This window comes from Panthera tigris, chromosome B4, assembly GCF_018350195.1.
Source record: "Panthera tigris isolate Pti1 chromosome B4, P.tigris_Pti1_mat1.1, whole genome shotgun sequence".
Lineage (NCBI taxonomy): Eukaryota > Metazoa > Chordata > Mammalia > Carnivora > Felidae > Panthera > Panthera tigris.
Window position 1 is genome coordinate 84,821,338 of NC_056666.1, and position 21,188 is coordinate 84,842,525.

The 21,188-nt window shown below is 40.3% G+C and overlaps 1 protein-coding gene across 1 annotated transcript in view; it reads left to right on the top strand.

Moving 5' to 3' along the window:
- The first annotated feature begins 10,332 nt into the window (after nucleotides 1-10,332).
- SLC16A7 (solute carrier family 16 member 7) overlaps nucleotides 10,333-21,188 on the top strand; it is a 185,938-nt gene continuing 175,082 nt past the window's right edge. The window contains exon 1 of the mRNA XM_042992652.1: nucleotides 10,333-10,391. The gene's annotated coding sequence lies outside the window, so the exon portion shown is untranslated. The remainder of the gene's footprint in view (nucleotides 10,392-21,188) is intronic.

Consider the following 21,188-nt stretch of genomic DNA (forward strand, 5'->3'; position numbering starts at 1 on the left):
GAACTGAGAACAAGAGACCAAACAGCATAACAAAAGACGCTCTCATCACTCTTATCGCTCAGAAAATCTCAAGGGCCTGGGGAGCTGTGAACCAGGAAATATGAATGAAGACGAAATATACACTGTCCTCTGAATGACCAAATACATGTATTTCTTATAAATTATACTATCGCAACTGCCAAGTCCACCAACTTTTTACTGTTTAATTTTGTTTTGACCCCCTTGATTAAACGTCCTTAGAACTCAGTCACACAAGCACTCCCCAGTTTCACTGGCCACGTCTTGTAACTGCTTTGGGGTATGGTCCTGTTATGCTAATAGATACTGTTTTCTCCCTACAATAAACAGTCTGATACTTAGCTCTCACTAGTGCATACCTTCCACTGGCTTGTCCCCCAAACACGGCTGAAAAGTCTTAACAAATAGACCACCACCTTGTCCCAGAAGTTGTTTGTGATGGCATCTTCACTGACAGCAAGGTGATGAATAATGCCGCTCTAAGATCCTATGGTTCCATTTGCATTTTCAGACCCCTCTTGATGCCAGCTTTCAAAGGCTGGATTACCTAAAGGCAGATTCTGAGAAGTTGAGGGTGCAACATATTTATTAGGAATCAACACCTAAGATAGGAGAGGAGAGTTAGCAGGATTGGGCAGAAGAGGAAATCAAATTGTGACAAAAACTGGCAGGGATCTCCAGAGCAAGTATTACCCACCAGCACATCTCACCTCAGGCCAAAATGACTGGGTTTTTATACACTTCCCACACTCAGTCAACAGATGCATGCTACCCCAAAAAAGAAGCTGACATCAGAAGATATGACTTCCTGCAGCTAAGACAGAGCGTGAAGTTGCTGACATGCCTGCTAACCACACTGTGCATCCGGGCTGCATATGGGATCCTGGAAACACAAACGTTTCTACCACATGGTCTAAAGTTTTCAAGAACAGTACATGAAACAAAACAAAATCAAGAAACACAGAACAAACTGCTTGGTTCTTTTCCTGTATCTCGCGCCTGATTTTCCTAAGAAAAATTGTAGGCAAGTCCACTTACCAATTAGCAATTTTCTGCTAATATTCCTCCACTGGTTTTCCAAATAGAGGAGGTGACAGAGAAAAAAGCAAAGGAACAAAGTGTCGCAGGTTGTGTTTGCCAAACTGCAACAACCCCTTCCATCCCATATGCTTTCCTAAGATACATCCTGGCTGCTCCCCATCTAAAGGTAGGATCTAATTCCTCTTCTCTGATGTGGTAGGTAGAATCAACCTTCCTAAAGATATCCACACTCCAATCCCTGGATCCTGTGAGTATGTTGTTTCAGGATTTTGCAGATACACGTAAGGTTATGGGCCTTATGATAGATCATGCAGGTGGGCCCAATATAATTACATGAAGCCTTAAAAGCAGAGAAGTTTCTCCAGCTGGAGATAGCAGAGATGCAATGTAGGGCAAGTCAGAGTCGAGGCATGAGCAACAGGTACTGTTGCTTTTTGAAGATAGAGGGTCAGTGTGATGAGGAAAAGAGGTGACCTTAAGGAACTGATAGTCACCAAAGAACTGAGGACCTCAGCCCTACAACTTCGAGTACTTGAATTCTGTAAGCAACCTGAATGAAATTGGAAATAAAATTTCCTCCAGATTGTGAGACCCAGAGCAGAGGAACTAATCAAACTCACTCCGACTTCCAATTGACAAACTATGAGCTCATAAATTTGTTTTGTTTTAAATCACATGGTGTTTGATAATTTGTTACAGCAGCAATAGAAAACTAATATGGACTATGACTCACTAGTTATCTGTAGGATGCAGTGGAAAAGACCCTGAGTAACTTCTGAATTTAGGTCAATTTCCACGTGGATCTTGGAAGGCTGGCTCTCACTAGGTTGCCTTTTGGAACACAGTCATCATGCTGTAAGAATCCCAAGCCATAAGGAGAAGTCATGTTTCAGTGCTAAGGAGACCCAGGTGAGACTAGCCTTTGAGTCATTCCAACCCAGGAACAGATGTGTGATTGAAGAAGCTTCTAAGTGATATTAGGACACTGTGTTCTGACCTTTGTGGTTGAGGCTCTAGACATTATGGAGCAGAGGCAAGCCAATCCCGCTCTACAAACAGAATCCATGAACATACTGAAATTGTTATTGGTTTATAATACAATTTTAACCTTTTTATATAAAAATAGTAACCAGAGCAGAAAGGAAGAAAAACCTCTCAAATAAAAAGAGGGATGATCTTTAAAGATCCCACACCCAGCTCCATACCTAGAAAAAGAGATAAAATTCTCCAGAATAGTTATGAGGAAAAATTTTATTAAGCTATAATTTGGTTGAGAGACAGAGGGAGAGAGTACAATTTTATGTACTACTCTACAACTGGGTCTGTAGCTTATAATAAATGATTTTTCTTATAGCTAATCATATATATGAGTAATCTTAACTGAACAGGAATTTATTTAAAGTTATGAAGCCAAAAAGTGATTTTTATTTATAAAACTATTTCTGGATTTTGCAATTGTCTGATTTTTTCTTTAAAAAACTTATTAAGGAGATAAACTTAAATATCAAATTTTAATTAATTTTACATTGCGTTTGATTGTTTACACAATTCAAATGATGTCAAATCAGTTTGCTTTACTTATTTTATTTCTGAGGGATTATTTCCTAAAAATTTACATATTTTACATATGATAATACCACCTTTCATTTCTATTAAGCTTTATAATTTAGAAGGCAATTCCATTTAATTATCTGGTTGACCCTTCTTTTTTTTATGTTTATTTTTGAGAGAGGCAGAGCGTGAGTGGGAGAGGGGCAGAGAGAGAGGGAGACACAGGATCCAAAGCTGAGCTCTGAGCTGTCAGCACAGAGCCTGATGCAGGGCTCGGGCCCGGGAACCATGAGATCATGAGCTGAGCCGAAGTCGGACGCTTAACTGACTGAGCTACCCAGGCGCCCTGTCTGGTTGACCCTTCTTACTAAGCCAAATCAAATTTTTACTACTTATGAAGACAGTAACATTTAAACATATTTGTGTCTTTGCCAATTTAGTGCATTAGTGAAGGGCCCAGCTAGACCTATATCCAGTATTCAGATGCCGAGTATCTGAAATACTCATTTCAGACATTATATTGCTTTAACAGTTTTTTATTTTATGTTTTAAAAATCAAACTTGATATGATAACACATGTCCACAGAAATACTTGTATTTAAATATTTATAGAAGCAAATAATAAAAATCATCCAACTATGCATCAACATGTGACTTGATAAAGAACTTGTGGTATTTCCACACAATAGAACACTACTCAGCAATGAAAAAAACAAACTACATACACACAACTAAATGAATGAATTAAAGATATACGTACAGAATGAAAGAAGTCAATAGATTATATCATTCTATTTATATAACATTTTAGAGTAGGTAAAACCAACTAGTCTTCGATGATAAAAACCAGATCAATGATTGCCTGGGCTGTGCAGACAATTGACTAAAAACAGCAAGAGGGAACTTTCTGGGATGATGGAAGTTCTCTAAATCTTGACTGGAGTAGTGGTTAAGTGGATATATAAATTTTTCAAAATTCATCTAACTACACACTTAAAATGCAAGCATGTTAATGTATGTAAGCTATATTTCATACACATTTATTTGACATGAAATAAAGCTGCTGTATTGACAAAGAAATCCACAATTTCTGATTGAGTCTTTGGCCTCATGGAAGAAAGCACATTCTCCTTCATAAAGTCTGAGGAAGAACTGTATGTGTCTTTTTTGAAACCTATTTCTGAGTGTGTGGGTAACTCTTCAACTCAATGACTAGGATGGTCTATTCCTGTTTGGATTTAAAAAAAACCTACAAAGAATATCATTTAAGAAACCTAATATCCAAATATTTATAATCTGGTGTGTATGTATGAAGAAACATAATTATGCAGTGGATGTAATCACAGCATTAGGATCATAATCAGTCTGAAAATTAAATAAACAGTGTATAGGCTGCTTGAGACAAGCACTACATACATCGAAAAACCTGATCACAGTGCCTGGCAGGTTGTCTAATAAATATCCTGAATGAATGAAGTTCATTGAAGATAAATATTTCAAAGTCATTACTGGATTCCATGACACTGGCCTTGTATTGAGAAGTGAAAGTTTCTCAATGAAAAACAACAACAACAACAACAACAAAATCGATAAATCTCAGGTAACCACCTACACTGCTAGGCTCCAGCCCAAATCCTAGGGCTAAAAAGGCATAATCACATTCTGTTAATTTGAAACTGATACCATATTTCATATAACAGATCTCACAGAGATCATTTCTTGGGAAAAAACCTGTAACAAGTGATAGTACAACATCCTTATCAACAAGATCCCAGAAAAATTAGCCAACATTAACAAATCAATTACTATTACATAGCAAAAGAGCACAAAACAAATATGTAGCTTGGGTCAATTCCTGGCAGAGAGGAAGCAGAAGAAGAGTTCCTGAGTGAAAAAATGTAAGTGTGGCCTGAACTTTAGCCACAGAAACAAAGTAAAGGCAGTTGAAATTTCAGTTTACTGAAAAGCAGGTAGCTGAGAGTATTTTAGCAAGAAATTCTCTAGTGACCTGTGAGGCATTATGTAAATACAAATAGTGACTCAACCTTCAAGGACATTCCGGGCATCTGGCAAGTTACTCAATGTTACAAGTTAAACAGGTAACTTTATGGTTGCATTTTATGAAGTGCATCCATATAAGTAAATATCTATTTTTAATTTTTTTTAACGTTTATTCATTTTTGAGAGACAGTGCATGAATATGGAAGGGGCAGAGAGAGAGGGAGATACAGAATATGAAGCGGGCTCTAGGCCCTGAGCTGTCAGCACAGAGCCCGACGCGGGGCTCGAACTCACAAACTGTGAGATCATGACCCGACCCAAAGTCGGACGCTTAACCAACTGAGCCACCCAGGCGCCCCAGTAAATATCTATTTTTAGTTAATTAAAAAAAAAAAAAAACTCTACATAAATATTTCCTTCATTTGTTAAAATTATGCATGATCTTTGTGGATCTCTGCACCCTTAAAGTGCTTGAAAGTACCACAGAGTTTTAGAAAGTTAAGATTAAGTGACCCACCTAAGTAACACTACATGCACAGGAGAAGGCACTGAAACTTAGGTTCCTAGGTACCATCTTCGGTCATCACTGATTCATTTAAGTAAGTTCAGTAAGTATTAAATAATTATAAGACACTATTTACAAGATCCCTGCCAGAATGGTTTACAGTTTAGAGTGAAAACTTTTAATCCAAATTTCTAATTTTATATGCTTTCAGAATAATTGAAATATTCAGATGAAGGCATGTATAAGACACTTATAATTAGAATCTATTAAGCTTACTTCATGGAGAGCATTAAATAACATGTAGAATTAGAAAAATGCCAATGGATAGGAGTTTCAATGCAGAATCCATCAAGAGATTTTTAGAACTCCAAAGGTCATCTATTTTGACAAAAGACCTCTCTGGGCAATTGTATAGTTATGGAAAGTCATGCCATACAGCAATGTCCAATACAATTGTTTCCCTTTTTTTATTCTTTGTACAATGAGAATAGGTCTGCATTCTCCACAATTCTATGGGAAGCTTCCATAGAAGGTATTTCCAAAGTAGCCTATATGGATGTACTCAAGATAAGAATCTATAAGCAGTGGAAAGACGTCTTTCACAATTTGTACATTCTGTGAAACCAGGTCAGAGCAATCATAGTCACAGCTGCTAGCCAGCTGCAATCTTAGTTACTGGCTGGCAGGTACACGTTTCTTTTCACTCAGCCTAAGGGGATTATTTGGACATTTGGCCTTTTGTCCTTAGTTAAAACCCATCTATTGTGTGTAGTTTACCCACGCACACGCACACGCACACACACACCCCTACTCTGGATTCACAGAGTCTTGCCATGAAAAAGCTGCTAAAAATCTATTGTGAGTTGTGAAATATCTATAGTTAGTCTTGACTTAACACGTTATGGCATTCTCTTAAGCTCAATGTTTCATTGGCTCTTTATTTCATTATGATTTATAGTCTTACTAAGTAACATTGTGTATTGGTCATAATAGGCTAGGCTATGTTCTTGTAACAAATAAAGCCTGAAATATTAGTGGCTTAACACAATAATGGTAACTTTCTCACCCAAAGACCAGTGCAAGTCTTTATCTTTTAGTGACTCTAGTTTACAGCTACTATATCTAAAACATGAGACTGTTAGAGCAGGGAAAGACAAGAATGGAGGAGGCACACTGGCTCTTAACTCCCTTTGCCCAGAAATGATATATGCCATTTTCGTCCATACTCTATTAGTTAGAACTAGTCACGTGGCCCCAATATAACTGTAAGAGAAACTGGGAAAAGTAGTGTCATGCAGATCATGGATATTGTGAACACCAACAGCCTCTAGAATATATCTGTTGCCTAAAGTCACACTATCATTTCTTTCCTCCAATTGTCAAACATTATTGATTACCTTCTAGCTGCAAGAATTTGTGCCGGACGCTGGAAGACTGCAGAGATGAATAAACCGTCCCTAACAGATTGGGGAGACAGAAAAGAAATTATAATACAGCCGTACTGTGAAGCAGAAAGAAAATGCCCCAAATAGAGGCATATACCACGTTCTGTGAAAAAGAACAAAGAGGAAGATGGACTTAATTCTTATTGGAGGAATCCCTGAAATGCTAGAGAGATGATGACATATTTGCTGGACCCAAAGGGGGAAAAAAAGACTCAGACCAGTTTGAGATGGAAAAGAGAACATGGGGAATGCAACAAGTAAGCAAAATGTGCGAAGATATGGCATGTCTGAGGAATGAAGAACCTGAAAGTATACAGCTGAGGGTAGACAACCTGGAATATGAGGCTGGGGGTAGACAGTGAAATATGTTTAGCTTTATTAGTTTATATGTTATTTATGTATTCACTAGTTTACTTACTTGTGGAAAATGGGTTGCTAGAATATTGAGTATATTGCTATTTGTTTCTTGCACTGTTATTTCCCCTTATGAATACACATTAAGGCAAAAATTTTTACCAAAAACATTTCAAGTTCTGGTCATATGGTTTGCCTTTTCCCTACATTGTATTCTTTTCTCAACTTCTGAATAATATTAAGACTATAAGTCACAGGATAAATTGACTGGATTTATTCCTACCTAATTCTCCTTTGAGATTACTTTTTTTTTAAGTTTATTTATTTAGAGAGAGAAAGAGAGAGAGGGAATCACAAGCAGGCTCTGCACTGTCAGCACAGAGCCCAATGCAGGGCTCCATCCCACGAACTGAGAGATTCCTGAGAGATTCCCATGAATCTGAGCCGAAATCAAGAGTCAGATGCTTAACTGACTGAGCCATCCAGGTGACTTGTCAGATTCCTTTCTAATCCAACCATATATTTACATAGCATGCCTGGCCAGAGCAACAATGCACCTTAAGGATGAATCCCCAAATACTAACACTGGGGCAGTATGTAAATTGGATTGAGTTTTTAATGTTGGAAAAACAAGACTTAAAAAAAGAATTCTTGTTACAGTTATGATTAATGCTATAGGGTAGTGATGTTTAGGAGTTTGAAAATGAGTTAGACCAAGAACACGGCACAATAAAAACAAACAACAAATGAGACAAAAAAAAAATAAGGAAAAAGGAGAATAGGGTCAAAATTCAGGAACTATATGGTCTTTCTTCTTCTTCTTCCTCTTCTTTGAAAGGAAATGAGTGATGAATGAGCAGGAAAAATGTCAATAGCAAACACTCAAGAACATGACCTAGAGAGATATGTCTTAGTTTTGCTTCTTTTCAAAACGTGCCATTATTCTTTGTAATAAAAATGAAGTGCTTACAGTCACTGTTAAACATCCCATCACTATAAAATGTACCTTATTATAAATGTCATTTTACACATTTTTGTTTTTATTTTATTTTTAATGTTTATTTTTGAGAGAGAGAAAGAGAGCCAGCGAGCACAGGGGAGGGGCAGAGAGAGAGGGAGACAGAATCCAAAGCAGGCTTCAGGCTCTGAGTTGCCAGCGCAGAGCCCGATGCGGGCCTTGAGCACAAGAGCAGTGAGTTCATGACCTGAGCTGAAGTTGAATGTTCAACCGACTGAGCCACCCAGTTGCCCCACTTTTAAAGAAAAACTAAAGTTCTTTCTAGCATTTTCTGCCTTCGCCTTGTAGTTTTTGACACCCCTTCCTCGGTAAAACTGTCATCCCAACCTTTTAAAGTTACTAATAATAAGCCACCATTAATTCATCTCATATTATCTACCAGCTATGTCACATATATCATCTCACCTAAATCTTATGACAGTAATACGAAGTTGATATTATTTCTTTTGTAGCTGCAGATACCAAGATTCAAGTTTTGCACAAGACTACAAACCAGCCGTGGCAGAAACAAGTAATGTGGATTTAGCTAAATGACTTAACTCTGAAGGGGAGCAGAATATGCCACCCCCAAATATGCCACTTTGGCATATTGATTATTTGCTTGAGGAACAGTCAGTTCAAGGACACTCTGACTCTGTTCTGTCCCCCTTGAAATAGGAAGTAAATCTTTCAGGTGAAGTTACCCTCCCAGTACCAGGAGGAAGAGAGCCATCCTTATCACCAGAGATAGGGAATTCAGGGCCAGAAAGGAAGTATAAATAAACCTTATCTACTTTGGTCACTTTTTGGAGTCTCCTATTTTATGGGCTCCTAGACATATGAAATTAAATTTGTTTTTCTCCTGTTAATCTGTCTTGTGTCAATGTACTTATTAGGCCAGCCAAACAACATAAAAAGGAAGAAGGGAAGAGTTTTCCTCCCCTACACCTGTCTATTTCCAAATTTGTAAACTGTGAAAAATCATAGTATTCATCCAATAGGTTTATTTAATTAATTGAGAAAACCCATAAAACTGCTTAGGACAGTGCCTGACAACGAGAAGGACTTAATAAATCAGTGTAATTATTATTATTATTATTATTATTTTTATTGCTGTTACTACTATTACCATTTGGATTCCTTGTCCCGTGGGCTTCAACGCTCCAGTTACTTCAACTAAGTTATCCTGGCTTCTTACAAATTATTTCAGTTCTAGAATAAACAAGAAAAGCTTCTAGGGAGTTATATTAATATTTAGAATTCACATCACTTTGTATGTTTCACTTTTCAGGAGCAGACACGTGTGTCCGTGGGGGAGGGGCCTGCTACATGGGCAGAAAAACTGCAATTATGAATTCTCACATTCAAGCCCACATTTAGTCTTCTGTTCCTTTTCTTCCAAGCAGCACTTCAACAGTAAAGGCACTTAAGGAACCCGATCTTTGGTGTGACTTACATGTTCATTTCCTCTTTTCAGCTTCCCCAAGAAACATGTTCTAGACAGTGGAGGGAAAAAAAAATAAAAGCAGGAGACACCACACCAATGGCTGCGGGAGGACCACTATCCCTAGCGCTACTCGTTGACAAACCCGAAGCCCTACTTTGAAGACTTAAAGCATTTGAGAAACAAAAAAATGGAAGGGACTGTTTCTAAGGGGCTTTCCTATTTCCAAGTTCTCCTCGCACTACTTTCGGCACTCCTCGTCCCACGGTGTACATTTTATTTTTCCTTTAGAGTGTGCCGGTTGGTGAGCCTCAACTCCCGACACCGCCATTCCTCCCTTCGCGGCAAAAAAGACCTCGATGGCAAAACGGCCCTACCCTTTCGCGCCACACTCGCAACGAGAAGCTTCCAACCTCCCCGCACCGTGCCGGCTCCTCTCCGGCGCACACGCTTTCCTCTCACACCGATTTCACAACTCCCCGGGGGTTATCGAAACGGGGCAACGGGCACACCTGGCTGCTAGGTTCGCCGCCAAAGTACTTCGGGTAAAGCGTGTCACGACCGATCCGGAACAACAGTTCTCCCCACCTGATTTCTGACTTTTTTCTCTCCGGGCCCAAACTAAAATCCGAAGTGGAGCGCCCCGAGCCCCAGAGAAAGTGTCTACAGCGGCGACGGTCGCTTGGAGCATGCTCAGTCGGCCCGGAGTCACTGGGCGGGGTTCGCCCCCGCCCGCGGGCGGCCAGCTCGCCGAAAGCCCGGCGCGCTAGCCCCCGCCCTCCTTCTCCACCTCTCCCCTCCCCCCACCCACGCCGGGCGCGCGCTCCAGGGCACCCACGAGGGCGCCCGGCGGCCGCGCCTCCCCTCCTCCCCCGCCCCCGGCTGCGGCGGGCGAGGACAAGTCTAGGGCCGTAAATAAATAAATAATTCCATTCACCCGGTGACGGCGAGGCGAACCGGCTGCGGCGGGGGGGGTGGGGGCGGGCTGGGGATCGGAGAGCTGCGGCGCCCACCCCGTGCCAGAGACCGGGTAAAGTAAGTACACCCCGGGAGGAAGGGAGGAGGCGGCGGCGGCGCTGGCCCAGAGGCAGGCGAGCGTGCCTCTGCCACCCCAGCTGCCAGCGGAGCCGCACGCGTGTGTAAAAATAATGGCCAGCCCCTGACAAACGCGCCGACGCAGAGCTGGCTAGCGAGCCCTTATATAGACAAAAACCCCCGAAGCGGCCGCGGGAGGAGAGCTCGCGTCAGTCAGACGCGCAGACAGCCGCGCGGCAGCTGCAGGGGCGCAGCCGGCGCGGGGTCGTGCGCGCGCGCGCGCGCGTCAGGGAGGTGGGCCCGGGGGGTCCCGGGCGGGGAGCGCCCGCGCGCCCGCGCGCTTATGGCCAGGAGGTGCCTGTGTCCCGAGCTGTTGCGCGGAGACTCTGCCGACGCTGTGCTTCTCCCCCTCTGCTCGGCCCACGAGTCTCCCAAGCCGGTTCCCACCAGGCGCGTCCCCTGCCTGCTTGTCACCAGCATCTCGCCCTAGGCCCGCGAGCACCCTGGGGTGGCCTCGTTGCCGCAACACCTGGGGACGAGTAGTGGTGAAAAGTGTGGGTAGGGGCGTCTTTTCTTGTAGCAGACGATCGGGAGTCCGAGAGGCTGGGAGGGGACGGAATACCAGGGAGGGAGGTGTCGTTTTCTTTTTTGGTCCCCAGGTTGCATAGTGGGGCGGAGGCGTATGGAAAGATGTGTGCGGGAGAGGCCTGCGCTCGGGCAGAAGGGAGCATGACTAGACCCGGGCCGAGGAGGGCCTGCGCCGCCCGGTATCACGCTGGTTTCCTGCGCCGCTGCGCCGCTCTGGGGGCGCCAGGTCTGTGCAGGTAGTGCGGGAGGCTGGAGACGCGGCTCGCGTGCGAAGTGCCTCCTCTGAGCAGATGTTACGTTGCTCGGCAGCTGCCCTCTGCGGCCCCTTTTCTCCTTTACTTCCGCGAGAGGGATTGCAGACTGCCTTGGCAAAGGCGGTTGTGACCAGGGCCACTTTCCCGGTAGGGCTGGCGAGGGGAGTTTGTGGTCTACTCCGGGGATATTAAAATTATGCGCGCGCGCGCGCGCGCGCGCACACACACACACACACACACACACACACAGGAAATGAGCGGTTTCTCTACAAGTGACTCTACCATCTCTTCCTGGAGAAGTAGTACTCAGTGGGATGGGTTGAGTGAGGGCTGGCTGGTGTTAGTAGGAAAGCTAGTATTTCATGTCCTCCTGCCTTTCCTGGTCCAAGAAGATTCATAGTGGAGAAATGAAATAGCAGTCGTGAGGGTGATGTGAAAAAGACTGGGCAGGAGTAAACGGTGGGCGCTAGATGCCCTTTCCTGGCACCCTGTACATTATGGTTAAACACAAACCGAGAGCTCAAGAGCAAACTTTCAAAAGACACATTAGCTTGAAGGTGCTGTCATTGGAACCACAAATACTAAATGTGCAGTTTGGGGGAGTGTGGCTGAGAAATCAAAGCTGGGTGGTGGCTGCAGAGAGTAGACGAAGGTTGAACAAGGTGACCCTTATTTAGCCCTGGTGAAGCAATCTTAGCTTCGCTTTCTGCTTCTGAACACATTGCATTTAACGCAATCTAAGCGAGTGGGAAACTGAATGATTCAGTGAAAGGGAAAGATTATTACTTTAATAAGCAACTCCGTGTGTTGTGTAACAACTCATAAAGTCAGAAACCGTTTTTTTTTTTTGTTTTTTGTTTTTCAAAATTCACATCAGCAGATTGCAATTACATACTGCTTCCCCCTGCCCCCCAGGGTGTGTTTTAATAATGGTAAGTGGGCTGAAATTTTAACACCTGTTTCCCAAAGTACATGTTCTTGAATCATCCTATAAATGCTCAGTTTATTTCTGGTTATGCATTTACTCCTATATAATATCCGGCTTGTATTTTCCACCTAGAACCCTCCCAAAGAGAAGAAGGGCAATGTGACCTACAGAAATTTTCCTTATCCAGAGTCATATTCGTTGGTCATGAATCTGGAATGAAAGGAAATTCCCTGCATTTACTTTTACTTCTTATATTTATTCACTGAACATTTTTTTCGAGACATTCACATGGGAAAAGGTAATTAACTTCAGAGTTAGATGTACTTCAAGGTCAGTTTTGCACTTTCGTAAGGTTGAGTAATTATTTAACAATCTCCTCAGTTTTTTCTTATCCTGAAAATATGGTTGGTGGTGCCTACCCTGATGTGCTATTGTGAGGAATAAAGTGTGTGGAAAACACCTAAAATATAGACTAGCTAATTTTGAACCCCTGAAATCATTCTAGACACTGCACTGTGGTTGCCAAGATGGGTGAGGGTGAAATTCTGCTCTCAAAAGATTCATGTCTGGTTATCCAGGCTAATCTTCCTCCAATACTTTTAGCTTTCTTTGTTTCTTTCTTTTTTTAATATAAGTGTTTTTAATTTTTAAGTTTTATTTAAATTCCAATTAGTTAACATACAGTGTAATATTAGTTTCAGGTGTACAATATAGTGATTCATCATTTCCATATAACACAGGTGCTTATCACAATATCCTATTAGCTTTCAATCAATTTCTTTCTCAGTGGAAGAGACATATATCCTAAATAACTTGAAAGAAATGTTTATAAGAACTGCTAAAAGGCAATTGGAGAAAGGCACCTCGCCTCAGAAACTGGTGTATTCAGCCCTATTCTTTTGCTTGTTGAGAGTGACCTTGTAAAAACAGGAAATGGTGATTTTCTTCTTGCTGTGAGGGGAAGACACTCTTTCCCTGGAAATTATCTTTGCCAATGAATTGATTTCCATTTTTTTAAAGAAGAGACTAAATTGCAGTTTATTATATGCTTTGATAGACTACCATTCACCTGCTCTGAAGAACCTGAGTATAGTAACTGTAACATCTCTGTAATGCTTACAGTGTTCTAGGCACTGTGTTAGAACACTACTTTCTGTAGGTCTATTAATATCCATGTTTGCAGAAGAGGAGTTTAGGTACAAAGAGTTAACTTGCTCAATTTGCACAGCCAGAGGTCTAGATCTCTGGCAAAAGAGGGATGAGGGTAAGAGCGGGGCGTCTGTAGTCTGGTCTGTCTGGGTTTTGATCTTGGCTCTGCCATTTACTAGCTAGGGCAAGTTGCTAAACCTCTAAATCTCGGTTTCTTCATGTGTGAAAATTTCTCAAAATCCGTTTCTTCATGTATAAAAAGAGGATAATATTCAATTCCATATATTGGTTGTAAAAATTAAATGAGATAATACCTGTGAAATACTTAGCACTGTGCTGAGCACATGCATAATGGTAGCTAGTGTTAAGATTTTTTTTAACGTTTATTTATTTTTGAGAGAGAGAGACAGAGTGAGTGGGGAAGGGGGAAGGAGAGAGGGAGACACAGGATCTGAAGCAGGCTCCGGGCTCTGAACTGTCAGCACAGAGCCCGACACACGGGGCTTGAACCCACAAACTGGGGGATCATGACTTGAGCTGAAGTCAGAGGCTTAACCGACTGAGCCACCCAGGCACCCTGCTAGTGTTAAGATTTAAATGTGTGGCATTAAGGCTGTTAGGTTGTTAGAAGGATCACTGGCTCATTCTTCTTAACAGATAATTTAGAAATGCTTGGAAATGCCTGTTTTCCCATTAGATGGCCTAACAGTGTTGGATTGCATCATAAACCGTTACATGGGCTCTCATTGTCTGAGAGGTCATCCAGGTTTGTCACAGGCTTTCTCAAAACTGGATCAAAGCGATTAGGAAATGTGTTGGGAAACAACTGTACACCAAGTCTCAGTGAGAATCAGAACTTAAAAAAAAAGTTAAAGAAAAAGCTTCATTTTCTCAGGTGTTCCCCTAAATGGTGAAGCCAGGGGCCTGGTCTGCCTACTTGGGAGATTGAGGAGTTTACAGTCATGATATGAGAGAATAGCCTAATGTGGACAATTGTCTAGAGAAAAAAAAAATAACATTTACCCCACATACATGGCAGTTAGTAAACAAGAAGGGGGTATGTGCATTTATGCATAAACTGTAATCATCAAGAACACTGGGAAAAAATTAAGCACAAGTTAAACAAATTGAACTTGACTATAATATAACTAGTCCACCCAGCACTGGAGTAATTGGTGCTTGGGTGCACCAGAGACGTGTTCAACATATTCATAAATATCAGTGTTAACAAGTGATGCCAATATTTTTGAAAACATTTTTCTGTCCTAATATCAAAACCTCTTGCAGATGTTCTTATTAATATTCATTGAAATCCCAGATGAGTTTATGAAAATCTTATAGGGCATTTGAGTGACAGCTATGAGACGCTGGTATAAAGATATTTTTTGTTAAAAGTTGTGTGCAATTAGGATAGCCATACAAAAGTGGGTATATTGAATGGTTCGATGATCTAAACAGGTAATGAATTTTTGGTAATATTTGGCATTAAAACAGCAATTTTTCAGTTAGAAATATTTAGTATGAATGGTGCACGCAAGAGAAATATTTGTTTAGAGAACAAAGATCTGGATAAAGTGTTGGTATTTTTAGAAAGTGTTTTATGTCAAACACCGGCAGTTTCCTCACCTAGTAATACAATAAAATGTATGCGTGGTGATCGCCTATAGCTCTAAACAGACACTGATTAGAGCTTATATGTAGGTGAATTATAATTTATAAGAAGAAGCTGTCCTGCTAGATAATTTGCTTGAAGACCACTTTCTTTAGGAAGTAGATTAGATATGAATCAAAACTAAGCAAAACTAAGAGGCGTGAATTTACTTGAAGAGTTTCTAAGGAAGGAACTATGTTAATGAGTTTCCCTTATTTTAAATCTGAGTCTCCAAAATTTCAGAATCCAAAATTCTATCAGTTCTTTTCAACTATGCAAAAGGTGTATTCAGTGATAAACGGTGTCATGTGACAGTGTTTCTCAACAGGTGGTACTGTTGGCATTTTGGCGGGGACCTCTTCTTTGTGTGGGAATGCCTCTTTCATTGCAGAACATTTAGTGTCTATGGCCCTGTTAGCTTACCCTCAGTCATGGTAATCACCAAGAATTCCCGTGGTATTTAAATACGCCTCTTAGAAGAATCGTACTAGATGTGGCTGAAAACTGTTGGCCAATACGATCAAATTGAGAATGTTTGAAGAAATGATCCTTGAGATTAGAGTATTTCCAAAAGCATCTTTTGTCTTTGCTTCAAAGGCTAGCTCACGTGAAAATACTTGGATTTGAAGGACTAAGTTCTTTCTTGTAAGATGTATTAAGCATAATTATTTAATAGTCATGTTATCCTAGGCTCCAGACTTTCGTTTGCTTTAACCTGTCATCAGCCTTGGGCAGTGTTGGCATCTGCTGCTTCTGAAACTCCTGTTTTGGCTTCCAGGTGCTCCTTGTTTTCTTACTTCTCTGACTGCTTGTTTGCAGCTCCTTCTTGGGCTCTCTTTTCACCTCCTGCTCATTAAAGTATGTGTTCCTCAATTTCTGTCCCGAGTTTTCCTTTTGTGTATATTCTGTCATTTGACAAAGCTCATCCTGTCTTGGTTTCTGCCTTCTGTCCCACGACTTTATCTTCAGCTTTGACCCTCACAAAAGCTTCAAGCCTGCCTTTCCAAGTGCCTGCTGGACAGCTCCCCTTCACTTGCACTGCTAACATCTTCAACAACACCCTCTGAGCTCTCTGTCTTCCTTCTTTCCTTTGTTCCCATTGCTTTGGTTGGTATTAGCATTCTAGTCTAGAAGATTTGAGACCTCTCTCCTCCTGGAAATGCATCTCCGAGTCAGTTGCTAACATCTGACAATTGTACAACCAAAATACTTCATTTCTCAGAAAATTCTCATTTCCGATGTTGCCACAGGGTTTGGGCACTTTTTACATGCTACCTAGAATCGTGCCAGTCTCTTAGCGGCTCCTCTCACCTCTGGCTTCTCACTCTACCACTTAATTCTGTATGTTCCACCAGATAGTCTTATTGAAATACACCTCTCTTACTGATACATTACTAACACGATGGTGACTTCCATTTTCTGGGTCCAAGGACTAGCATTTCAGCCCCTGTAATTCCAAAAATTTTTCTGGGCTTATCTTCCACCACTATCATACTTGAGTCCAATTGAACTGTCCCCTCTGCCTCATTTTATTTCCTGCCACTTCCTTTGGCCATGTTATCCTTTCATTTTAAAATGCTCTAACTTCCTGCTATTTCGTTTCTAGCTTTAACCTCACCTTCATAACTAAGTTTATGTTCAAATTTCTTCTGAAGCCTGTAGATAAGTAGAAGAAACTTTTACACAATTTTAGTAACATTGCATTTGTAATATGTCTTGTTTTAAACATTTTATTATAGTTGCATTTGTAGAAGTCTTTAGTTTCTCTATATAGTGCAGCTTTCTGGATGCCAGGTATAATTATCCATATTTACATATCTTTTAGCACTTTGGTGCAAGAAATTTAGAGGACATCTGTTTCCATTTTTATGTACTGTTTCTTCAGCATCTTTCATAAACCACCATCTATTGTTTATTTTAAGTATACATACTGAGGGAGTCTATTCTTTTTAAGGCATTGCCAATTATAACAGAGTTGTTTTTGCTTCTACCTAGAGTCCTTACTCAGCTTTCTGAGTCTACACAAAATAAAACCCTTTTGGGTTGATTGACACCCTGTACATAGGTGGTGAAAAGTTATGTCTTATATTTTCTCTATCAATTTCACATATTCAGTCTTTCTTTTTTTCAAATGTTTATTTTTGAGAGAGAGAGAGAGAGAGAGAGAGAGGCAGAGAGAGGGAGACAGAGGATCCAAAGCAGGCTCCACGCTGACAGCAGAGAGTCCGATGTGAGGCTTGAACTCATGGACCATGAGATCATGACCTGAGCTGAAGTTGGATGCTCAACCAACTGAGCCACCCAGGCACCCCTCACATACTCAGTCTTTCTACCTGTTGTTTTTGAAACCTGGTTAAGGCTGCTATGCTTTTGGAGCCATTCAGGTTTAGAAAGTCTAGATAGTGTCAGTGGTTACCTCAAATCAACCTTGGGAACCAGCATAAGTTGTGCCTGTGATATTTCAGAGGTATAAGCAAGCAATGACCCAGGTCAAGTTAGTCTTGCTAAGTAAGCTAAATTAAGCTTTGTTTATATGAGTCAAACTGATTTTGTCCATCCAGGAATTCTCAAGTCTGGTCTCTTGTTTTTTATTTTAGTAATACTGTTTAAGTGCCACCTATGTGTCTGATTTTTTATATACGGTATTTCTAATTCTCATTAATCCCATGTAAGATAGATTGTATTCATTTATAGATAAAGAGAATAAAGACTCAGCAAGATGAGGCTGCCCATTAGGGAACTGCAAGAATCAATGCTTTAGTAAATGTTTCAATGCAGGTGAGATGCTAATGGCAACTAAATCTTGCTCCCATATCTTAAATCATTTCAAATCAGTAAATAATTAGCATTGCTATATGAAGTACTCTCCAGAGATAGCTGAATATATGTGTAAGACATCATTCCTGACACCCTGAGGAGACTATAATTTCAGAGACATTCTTGATGTGCATACTGGTTATGGGTATAATCCAGAGTAGAATTGTCAAACGGTAGAGAGCAGTGATAGTCTGCAGCAGAAGTTGACAAACTATAACCCTGGGACCATATCTAACCTACTGCTGTTTTTGGTAAGTGAAGTTTTCCTGAAATACAGCTACACTCATTTGTTTCTACATTTTCAGTGGCCGATTAATTTCCTGCTGCTGGATAGAGTTGAGTAGTTGTGATTAAGCCTGTGAAACCTAAAATATTTACTATCTGGCACTTCAGAGAAAAAAATATTTGTTGATCCCTGCTCTAGGATTTCTGAAGAGGGGGACTTTACTGTGTGATGGAGAAATCAAAAAAGGCTTAAGTGAAAGAAGTGGGCATGTTTTGGAGCTGAGAGGATAGTCTTTCAGTGAAATGAGGAGCTGGTCTATGTAAGTGCCACAGAACTCAAAAGCAAAACCAAAAACATGGATAAATATAAAGATCTGCTTAATAAGGATCATAATACTGTATATAGTTCATGTAATACTATAACTATTTGTCTGTGAGTGTACCTTTTGTACCTAGAACAGTGGTTCCTAAACTTGAAGGTGTTGCAGGATTCCCGGGATTTGTTGTCTCGCCACTTCAAAGAATGAAGAGGTGGACACAAAATGAGCAGTAGGCAAAAGTTTATTGGAATATAAGATTAGAAAGGAAAAGTAGTAGGAAAGCTGTCTTTACAGAGAGGGGACATTTGAAAGTGAATGCCCAAGGACCATAGGCGAGGTTCTGGTCAGCCCTCCCCCTTCCCTCTACCCCCTTCCTTCTCAGGTTCTACCCTTCCTTATTGGCTTGATAGCTCTAGGTGCTGGGTTGTCCATTCCTGATTGGTTCGTTTCCATTGTATGAGAGGTGGGCTGTGGCCATACTTAGGTCTTTTGTCCAATTCCAGAGGGGAAACCTGAGAGGGAGTAGGTGGGGTCTGTTACATTCTTACAGGAACCTTATGCCTGAGGGGGCTTGCTGTAGTCAGAAGCTCCCAGCAGTGTTCCAAAATAGGGGTTTTTCTGCACCCAGGACCTCAGGCCCTAATCTTATCATCTCTGCCTACTGAATCCTGTCTTCTATCATAAAGGGACATTTGAACCAATTGGTGAATTACTTCAGGATAAGATTTTGGTTTCACTCAGTAATCCGTGATACTAAAGTATAGCCCATGTGGAAAATCACTGAGTCAGAATACTCATTCACTTGATAAAATTGATTATTTCCTGTAGGGCAGAGAAATTTTTTTCTCACAAGTTATCCAAACCTTCAGAAAGTACATGTGTGCTGGACATGTGTTAATTAGTTTTGCTAATCACTAGTTTAGTAAAAAATAAACAACAAAAACTAGATATTGAGAACACAACTAAGTGCCAGCACTGTGTCAAGAGCATTTCATACCTTATCTCATTAAAAACTTACAATAGCCCACTGAGGACTAAGGTGGATGTTGTTATACCCATTCTAGGGAAGAGAATACTAAAGATGAGATAGAACAGATTCTTGGTTTAAGGCTGTAGTACTAGTAAATAGATCACCATTGTTCAATATGACCAAGAAATTGACTTTTTTAAAAGGAAACTTTTGGAGCTGGGACATAGATAGGAATGGACTTCAATACATTTTAAAAAAAAAAGCGAATTTGCCGATTTGTTCTATTGTATGACTGAATTCTTTTTTGTTAAAAGCATTGTGCTGTGTTTTTATAAAACTTGAGTCTTTCACTACAAATTTATCTGCAGATTTTTATTGAAAATACCGGTGTTTTATTGACCCAGAACTTTCTATGTTCTCTCTGTTTCTTTTTGTCTCTGTTACTTTCTGTCTATAGTCCCTTCTCTCTTTTCTTTACCTGTTAATGCTTAGTTGTTTAGAATGTCTTCTTTTATCCCCCTCCATTTTCCTGTAGTATCCCTTCCTAACCTTCATAAAAGTCCCACTTACTTATGGCATGGTGTCTTCACTGAAGCAATCAAGTCCTTCAATGCATTTTCCTAAAGCAATGGCTTTTTTAGAGGAAAAACAAAGAATCAATGCAACTTAATACAAGTTTTTTTCCCCCCTGAACTTAGAAAGCAAGAGATACTGCAGAAATATTTGCATATCACTAATGGATATGACAAAATAATAAGTAGATAGGAAAAGGTGAATGATTCAGAAGAAGCTGCAGGGAGTGTATGAAAATGTAAATCCATCCCTCATGGGCCACATTAGCATCTCTGTGGAGAGTAATCTGGCCACTTGAGCCATGGAGAAGAACATTAATTACATTAATGGCCTGCTACAGGATTCACAGATAACAGTTCTAAAGCTCACCTAAAATTATTTCCTTTTTTATCATTAATTGCCAAGTAATAGATGCTGTTAATTAAAAAAAAAAAAGTTGCTTCATTGAGGAGACATGCAAATTTTTATTGTTATTATTTTTTTTAATCAATAACAGACTTGTTACTCTATCTCAGTAAGGTACCTGGCTGGACCCATTATCTACATTTGTTTTCAAATATTCAGTAAAAGGGGGAAGAGACACTTCTGTAGACTTATCACCAATTAAAATTAAAATCTTATTTTGAATGCTTAGAAACTTAATTATTGTTCATTGGGATATTTCACTGCTTATGATAAAAATTATTATGCATATTGGGTCTATAACTTTCACTTAAGAATGAATGTTCCCTCAAACGTTTTTAGTCTATTAGCTATTTAAATTATTTCACATTTTATTAGTCCTTTTACTTTACTAGCTTTTGTCTTGTAGCAACAATACTTAACGCCTCCTCAGCTATACGTTCAGATATTGAGTTGTGGTCTGTAATAAAATCTAAATTTAAAAATGTGACTTTTAAAGTATTCTCTTGTGTCCTAAGGATTTTCAAAAAAGATTTGCTCACTCAGATTTTTGGTATTGGAAAAGGGGAAAGAGAAGACAAAAAGCATAGTTGGTGCAGGTTATGTGCCAAAGAGAAGGTGCAGGATTACCTCACGGAATCCTGAAAGTCATTATCTGAAAGCCTCAACAACACTGTAACATGGGTCCCATTGTCACTAATTTAGGATCCAAATGAAGAAGCATCTCATGTCTCAGGCATGTTAGATAACAAAGCTCTATTTTCAAAATCCACATTTATCCTGTTCCATGTAGTCTTCCCAAGCAGAGTGGAATCTTCCCTCATGGAACACACATTTTCTAGAAAAGGAAAATATGGGGAGGATAAAAGAAAAATATTTAGGGTTCTGTCCTTTTAAATTATGCTAATTAAAAAAATGTA